The sequence below is a fragment of the Lethenteron reissneri genome, chromosome 68 (assembly GCF_015708825.2).
Source record: "Lethenteron reissneri isolate LAM-NWPU_2019-01 chromosome 68, ASM1570882v1, whole genome shotgun sequence".
Taxonomy (NCBI): Eukaryota; Metazoa; Chordata; class Hyperoartia; order Petromyzontiformes; family Petromyzontidae; genus Lethenteron; species Lethenteron reissneri.
In genome coordinates, this window is record NC_083846.1 from 263696 (window position 1) to 272775 (window position 9080).

Consider the following 9080-nt stretch of genomic DNA (forward strand, 5'->3'; position numbering starts at 1 on the left):
GAATATTTGTCTTTGTGATGTGACACTAATCGCTGCATCCGTTCTGCGCAAGTCACCTGCGTTGCCCGCATTGGTCGCTGTGGTGCTTTCCCGTCGGCGTGGAGGTGGAGGAAACTGTGTCGCTACCAGACGGATCTCACTCCACGTCAAGCCGCGGGCATCTACAACCACTCGCACCCATCGCAGTCGTATTACGCTCACAACAACGCGGCGCTTGTGCCAGGCTAGGTGCACGCTGAGGCTACGTGGACCTGTCGAATGCCCGCTGGCGGGAGGACACGGGACAGACCCCGCACGTGACTGAGATGCCTGGCAGATAGATGCACCATCACTGCTGTGCTCCCAAACTCGCTGCGTTTTATCCGCCCGGCGCTCCGCTCGTTGTTGTGAGCGTCGCTCCTCTGCCCTCCGTTGTTGCTGCTGCTGCTGCCGGAGGGCGACTGCCTCCCAACTCGCCAGCAAAGTCCTGCACGAGCCTACTGCCTGTACGGCGACACTTGAGGTCATTGGGCGATTTTAATAAATTAACTAAATAAATTGTGTTTTAATTTCACCAGGTAAGGCCCACTACTAAGCTCTTCTTCAGAAGCCACGTGGCAATCACAAGTGGCTCATCACGTGGACATCTATCGCAGCCAAACAACTCGAAACGCTTGACGTTGATTCTCAATATGGAGGGGAAAACCGGAGGAGGACCCGGACAAAAATCCACGGGGAGAGAGACACGCAGACTCCAAATAAACAGCAGCAGGCGTCAGGGTCGGGCTCGAACCCACGACCTCCTGCGTACCAGGCGAGGTAGTCAACATCTCTTAGCCACCGCGGCGCCCGAAATACATAGCTGGGTTATTGTGTTTATTTATGGTTATGTTTATTTTAACAAATCACATAGGGTTGTTTAATATGTCAGCAAATGTTCAAACTTCGTTCCATCAGTAACATGGATGCACAATGCATGACTTCTCTTTTGAAATTAATTTAAGACTTTTTAGAAGATAATACAGGGTGTTTAAAAAAGATGGACCGATTTGAAATCGCTATATATCTGCAACCACAAACCGCCCATGAATGAAACTCTTACCACTTGAAAGGACGGGGCATAGAGTTTCAAATGATTACCGCTCGATGCCTCTCCCAGCGCACAAACAGCCCCTAGCCTCAGTCATTCGCAAGACAACACAGCCTCAACGTTGGAGAGGTCACACAGGACCCCAAGACTTGGCGCTACACTCTTGGCCCCCAAGATCCCCAGACATCACCACACCCTGCGACTTTTTCTTGTGGGGATACGTCAAAGACCTCGGTGTTTCTGTGCCACCATTAGCGACTAATCTGGATGACCTCAAAAACAGAATCACGGTAGCGGTGACTTCAGTGGAAGAAGACACTTTGAGAGGCGTTTGGGACGAATTCAACTATCGTCTTGATGTTGTCCATACAGCAGGTGGAGGGCACATCGAGCATTTATAAAATGCTTAGTAAAACTTGATAACTCATTAAACAGTTTGTAACTTATCGTGCAATTGTAACATGTTGGCATCGTGAAATATACTGCTTTGAAATTGGGTCCATCATTTTGAAACACCCTGTATTAGAGGTGTGATCTGTGAACATTCATCAGATGTGTTTTGTTGTCTCAATTCACTCGGCGTTCCTTGGTCGAGTTGTATCGAGGTGACCACCACACAGGAAGAACTAATGTATATATTACTCATGATGATGATAATGAACTAATGTATATATTACTCATGATGATGATAATGAACTAATGTATATATTACTCATGATGATGATAATATGGAAATATTTACTTAGAGAATGAGCAATTAAAACGTTTTTATTCGAGTGTTAAAATTAATTAAATAACCCTGTGTCCTGACTTCTGGGCCACCCTGAAAACAATACCCCTACGTGTCCTGACTTTTGGGCCACCCTGTAATGATGGGCGAGGTTTCCAGCCGTGGCAGTTGTCCAAGACGTAGCATCAAATATTTTCTCCTTTTAAGGTCGCGTTATTTTCGAACGTTCTCCGTATTTTTGGGGTTTTCCAGAAACGAAAGTTAGATTTCTTGTGGCAGGAAGCCGGAGATTTCGGAGAAAACCCCCCAGATCTCGTACGAGGTGGGTGACACTCAAATCTCCGAACAGTCGTTATCATCAGCAGCAGCAGCATCACCATCGCCACCAGAAAACAGCATCAATAACAGTAGCATCGTAATAACATTTATTTTATAACCAGCCCGTGAGGATTACGAGGTTGGGTGCTTCGAAAGGCAACATCGGAGGAACTTCGATTTTGCCGGAACCAAAACTTCCTCTAAAACAGCGGGGGGGGGGGGGGGCCCATGATGAGTGCACACGACGCAGGCAGCCACGCGCGGTCACGAGCCTGAGGCAGGTCACCAGAGCCACCGACTGTGTGGCCGCCCCGGGCCCCGCGATTGGGGGGGGGGGGGGCAAACATCGTGATTTGCCCCGGGTCCCTCACCCCTTCCTATGGACTGTCCGGGCGGTGGCATGCTCTCTTCTCTCGTTATTCGTTGCTGAACCTCACCCGCAGACTTTGTTCACCTTTTTGGTTTTCCAAATGTCAGAATGGACCACGCGGCTTCCAGTCGTGCCGAACTCGCAGGGTTGCTTTCGCAGGTGCTGCTACTCGCTAACGGCACTTTCTCTCAACAGTCTGTTGGGCTACACGGGGGATCTTTGTCTTTGGTGCATGGAGGTGAGCAGGGAGGGGAGGCAGGTGAGGGGTGGGGTGAGGTGAGAGATGTGTGTAGGTGTGGGGTGCATGAGGTGAGTGGGGAGGTGAGGGGTGGGGTGAGAGGTGTGTGTAGGTGTGCTGTGCATGAGTTGAGTGGGGAGGTGAGGGGTGGGGTGAGGTGAGGGATGTGTGTAGGTGAGGGGTGGGGTGAGATATGTGGGTAGGTGAGGGGTGCATGAGTTGAGTGGGGAGGTGAGGGGTGGGGTGAGGTGAGGGATGTGTGTAGGTGAGGGGTGGGGTGAGGTGGTGTAGAAGAGTCTTCCCTTGCAGAGTGACCTCACTCAACTAAACTCGTTTCTATTGCAGCAGGTGAAGTCCTACTGCCCAACTCCGTAGTTCTGTGTTTCTTTGCAGAAGCGACTTCGCTATCGCGAACGATAGCTCAGCGCGGTGGCTTATCGTCGTCGTCACCACGCACCGTGTGGACATTTACAGCAGCAGACAAAGACTCTGGACGCGTGGCGTTGTTTCTAGATGTGGACACAGGAGGAGGACCCGGAGAAAAATCCACGCGACCACGGGCGGAGAGAGAGAGAGAGACGCAAAGTACAAATCTACAGCAGGCGTCAGGGTCGTGATCGAACCCACGACCTCCTGTACACCAGGCGAGGTAGTTGACATCTCCTCGCCATCGTGATGGTGATGAGAAACGCAAACTCCAAATATACAGCAGCAGGCGTCAGGGTCGTGATCGAACCCACGACCTGCTGTACACCAGGCGAGGTAGTTGACATCTCCTCGCCACCGTGATGATGGTGATAGAGACCCAAGCTCCAAAACACCCCGAGCCGGCAGCGACAGCTCTTCACGTGGCCTCAGAGTGCACCCAGCCTGGCACGAAGCGCCGTGGCTACGGCACCGTCAGTCGGCATTGGCGTTGGGGGGGGGGCTCTGCCTGCACCCCCCCCCCAATCGAGGATGGGGGGGGCGGCTGCGGACAGCGAAGAGAGAGGAGAGGGAGGTGGACCGATCTTCGCCTCTGACTGCTCTCGACATTTCCACGTGATGATGTTGATGATGATAGGCCCCTTTAATACGTAGTGAGGCTTTCGCGAACAATGTCATCCATCTTCTTGGTTCTTTCGGTAAAGTCACGTAGAATGGAAATAATAAAATAATAAAATAAAACATAATAAAATAATTCTCATGACGTTTCGGCCACAACGCAAGCAGCCGTCCTCAGGTGAAGAACAGGTCTGTCGGGAAGACAGCGTCTGAATGAAACACCCCAGGCGCTGTCTTCCCGACAGACCTGTTCTTCACCTGAGGACGGCTGCTTGCGTTGTGGCCGAAACGTCGTGAGAATTTCGATTTAAAGCTTTCGTGACTGCAGGGATTATTTTATTATGTTTTATTTTTATTATTTTATTATTTCCATTCTACGTGACTTTACCGAAAGAACCAAGAAGATGAATCCCTGCAGTCACGAAAGCTTTAAATCGAAATATCCTCCATAATAGAGGTTTATATATCAATGTGTAGTTAAACCCGCCACCACCCGACACGGCCAGTGAGTGAGTGAGTGATGATCAGCCCCTCGGCTGAGGCTGTCACTCGCGGTGGGCTGCAGGTCGCTTCTGACAGAGCCACAGTCGTGACTGAGGTGCAGGGGCCTGTCCAGGTGCACACATTGGGGCCGTCCATAAATGACGTCACGCACCTGGGGGGGGGGGGTCAGACATTTGTGACGATGTGTGACGAGGGGGGGGGGGGGGTTGAGAAATGTGACGTCACATCAAAATGCGCAACTTTAAATAAATATAGACAACACGTTCTATGTAATTAAATAGACTTTTTAATGAATGTTTTTTCCTACAACATCAGAGTGCAGCGCCGCATTAAATACGCACAATAGTTTAAAGCGATTTGAGGCATGTTTTATTTTTTTGGGGGGCAGAGCTTTGTGACGTCATATTTGAGGGGGGGGGGTCTGACTTTTGTGACGCCGTGTGACGAGAAGGGAGGGGATAAATCCTACAAAATCGCGTGACGTCATTTATGGACGGCCCCATAGCCGCGTTGGTGGTTGGGTTGCTAGCCGGGACAATGCCCCCCCCCCCAGCTGCGGTGACGTTCAAAAAAATCCCCCCGGGGGGTCACGCGAACACAAAGACAAAGCCTCCTCCTAGCCCCGTGTAGCCTTCACAGACTGCCGGGGCAAGTGCTGCCGCTGTGGCACACGAGAGGCGCGGGGGGAGGGGCTACCCAGCAACACCACACCCGGCCGCCTTTGTCTCTCCCAGGCGTGACGATCACACACGGCAGCGGGTGCGAATTTGAGGCTGAGTCGACCTAGGGGTGGCCCACTAGCGCGGTGTGGGTCGTGGCCCGAGTGTCGGTTGGACCACAACAACGCAAAGACAAAGATCCCCCGTGTAGCCTCAACAGATTGCTGGGGCAAGTGCGGTCACCACTACGCCGCGCTACGAACCCGATCCTCGCTCAAGGCCAACGCCGGTGACGAGTCTCTGAGCCGGTCCTGGGCCACACTCCCAGGCCCAGTATACATCGCCACTGGGGAGACAAAGGCGGTCGGGGTGGTGCTGGCCACCCAGCCCCTCGGTAGCCTTCAGAGCTGCCGCCCGCTCACAGCTGCACTTGCCCCAACAGTCTGCTGCAGGCTACGCGGGGCAGCTTTTTCTTTGTGCCATGCTAGCGTGGCCCTCTTCTGGATCAACTCGGCCTGAAATAAACAACGGTGGGGGGAGAGAGAGACAAAGGTGGCTGGGGCCAGCGGAAGCAGGTGGCCACTGACTGCGACCCCCAGTGGTTTCCCCTCGATGGGGATGTGGGGAGGAGGAGGAGGAGCGAGAGAGAGAGAGCGAGAGCAGTCGCCAGTTCCCTCCTCGCAGGAAGTTTTGGGACGAACATTTTGACATGTTGGGGAAGAGTTGCGATGAAGCAGGTGCATGTCGCTGTGTCGTGTTGTCGTCTGGCGCACGCTGGCAGCAGCGGCAGGTGCAGCAAGGTTGTTGTTGTTTGTGTTGTTGTTGTTTGTGTTGTTGTTGTTGTTTAGGATCTCGAAGCCAATGTCGAGGTCTGCTGCTGCCATGACGAGAGAGAGACACAGATAGACAGAGAGAGACACAGAGAGAGGGATACAGAGAGACACAGACAGACAGAGAGAGGGAGACAGAGAGAGACAGACAGACAGAGACACAGACAGAGAGAGAGACACACAGACAGAGAGACAGACAGAGAGAGACAGACACAGAGAGACAGAGACACACACACAGAGAGAGAGACAGACACAGAGAGAGACACAGAGGGAGACAGACACAGATAGACAGAGTCAGACACAGACACAGAAAGAGAGACAGACAGAGACACAGACAGAGAGACACAGACACAGACAGAGAGAGTTCGTGTCGTGTCCGCTGCTCCTCCTCCTGTTGGAGCAGCGCAGACCGCAGCGGGTTCACTGAGAGGTCCGTGGCCTGGTGGCCACGCTCACCACACTGCTGCTGCTGCGGCTTGTGTCTCTAACGTATCTCTGTGGATCTCCGTGGGTCTGTGAGCCTCCATGAGTCTCTGTGTATCCATTGGTGTATCTATGGGTCTATATGTACATATTGGTGTCTCAATGGGTCTCTACTACTCTCTATGGTGCTTTTAGCGCCACAGCGCGTCGATTTGTAGCGTTCATTTTCATTTGTGTTGCTGGTGACCTTGTGTATTTCATATTGAAATCACTTCCAGTGCAATTGCTGTTGGCGGCAATAAAAGTTATTTAAAAGTCAAAAAAGTCTATGCATCTCCATGTGTCTCTGTGCATTCATTGGTGTATCTATGGGTCTCTGTGGACATATTGGTGTCTCAATGGGTCTCTACGACTCTATGCATCTCCATGTGTCTCTGTGCATCCATTGGTGTATCTATGGGTCTCTATGGACATATTGGTGTCTCAATGGGTCTCTACGACTCAATGCATCTCCATGTGTCTCTGTGCATCCATTGGTGTATCTATGGGTCTCTATGGACATATTGGTGTCTCAATGGGTCTCTACGACTCTATGCATCTCCATGTGTCTCTGTGCATCCATTGGTGTATCTATGGGTCTCTATGGACATATTGGTGTCTCAATGGGTCTCTACGACTCTATGCATCTCCATGTGTCTCTGTGCATCCATTGGTGTATCTATGGGTCTCTATGGACATATTGGTGTCTCAATGGGTCTCTACGACTCAATGCATCTCCATGTGTCTCTGTGCATCCATTGGTGTATCTATGGGTCTCTATGGACATGTTGGTGTCTCAATGGGTCTCTACGACTCTATGCATCTCCATGTGTCTCTGTGCATTCATTGGTGTATCTATGGGTCTCTATGGACATATTGGTGTCTCAATGGGTCTCTACGACTCTATGCATCTCCATGTGTCTCTGTGCATTCATTGGTGTATCTATGGGTCTCTATGGACATGTTGGTGTCTCAATGGGTCTCTACGACTCTATGCATCTCCATGTGTCTCTGTGCATTCATTGGTGTATCTATGGGTCTCTATGGACATATTGGTGTCTCAATGGGTCTCTACGACTCTATGCATCTCCATGTGTCTCTGTGCATCCGCTACAGGTCTCTATGGGCTTACCACGTGCTCTATCGCCCCTGTGTGCGCAGTCCACGCCTCGCTCGCTGCACGAGGGGGCGGCGGCTTCCTGCCGACCTCGCCGGGACTTTCCGAGCTGTGGGCACGAGCCGCGTGGCGAGCGAGTCTGTAGGAGGAGCGGTGGGCGCAGTGGTTAGCGCGCTGCGCTGTGCCACCTGAGTTCGATTTCCGCTCACGGTTCAACACCGGCGACGATTGTCTTAACCAGTTCCTAGGCCCCCCCCCCCCTAGGTCGACTCGGCCTCAAGTGAGAACCTGGTGCGGTGTTAAACATCGCCACTGGGGAGACAAAGACGGTCGGGCGTGGTGCTGGCCACCCACCCCCTCGTGTGCTGTGCCGGCCTTCATAGGTGCTCGCTAACAGCACTTGCCCCTACAGTCTGTTGAGGCTACACGGGGGATCTTTGTTGTCTTTTGGTGTCGCAGTGGTGAACGCGCTGCGCTACGAACTCCACCCATTGCGCGCTGTGTGTGTGTTGACCTTAATAGGTGCTCGCTAACACCGCTCAGCCCCAACAGTCCGTGTAGGATACACGGGGTCAGAGCAGGACACCTCAACACGCCACCCACTCTGATTGGGCGGCGTCTCGGGGGAAATTCCACATTCCGATGACGGGGGCCTCATGCCAATGATGTAGACAACATTCCTATGTTGGTGATTCTAGTGATGATCGTGTTGATGATGATGATCGTGATGGTGATCTTGATGGTGATCGTGATGATGATGATGATCGTGATGATGATTGTGATGATGATGATCGTGATGATGATTGTGATGATGATTGTGATGATGATCGTGATGATGATTGTGATGATGATCGTGATGATGATCGTGATGATGATTGTGATGATGATGATGATGATGATCGTGATGATGATTGTGATGATGATGATCGTGATGATGATTGTGATGATGATTGTGATGATGATCGTGATGATGATTGTGATGATGATGATGATGATCGTGATGATGATTGTGATGATGATGATCGTGATGATGATTGTGATGATGATTGTGATGATGATCGTGATGATGATTGTGATGATGATTGTGATGATGATGATCGTGATGATGATCGTGATGATGATTGTGATGATGATCGTGATGATGATCGTGATGATGATGATCGTGATGATGATCGTGATGATGATTGTGATGATGATGATGATCGTGATGATGATCGTGATGATGATGATGATGATCGTGATGGTGATTATACGTCACTATGCAGTATTCGGGAGAAGAGCAAGTTTCGCTGGCTGCCCAGCGCGCGTTTTGATTGGATGGAGGCCAATGCCCCGGTAGGGGGGAGGGGCTTGTGGGGAGCGGGGGGCGGCCTGGGCATTGTGACGTAAGAGAGGGGGCGGAGCGGGGGGGTTCATGGTACAGGGCAGGAGAATAATACAAGTTTGACAGGCTGCCTGCCTGGCTGGCTGCCTGGCTGGCTGCCTGGCTGGCTGCCTGGCTGGCTGGCTGGACGGAGGGAGGGAGGAACGGACGGTCACGTGACAACAAAAAGTCGTGCGCGGGGAGGCTGCTTGCTCGTGATGACAACAACAACAACGACAACAACAACAACGACTGCTGAAGAAGATGGCGCGCTTGTAATGAAAGTGTGAGAGACGATGGAGAGGTGGGGGAGGAGCACGCGGCTGAGACGACTCGTGGCTGAGACGACTCGTGGCTGAGACGACTCGTGGCTGAG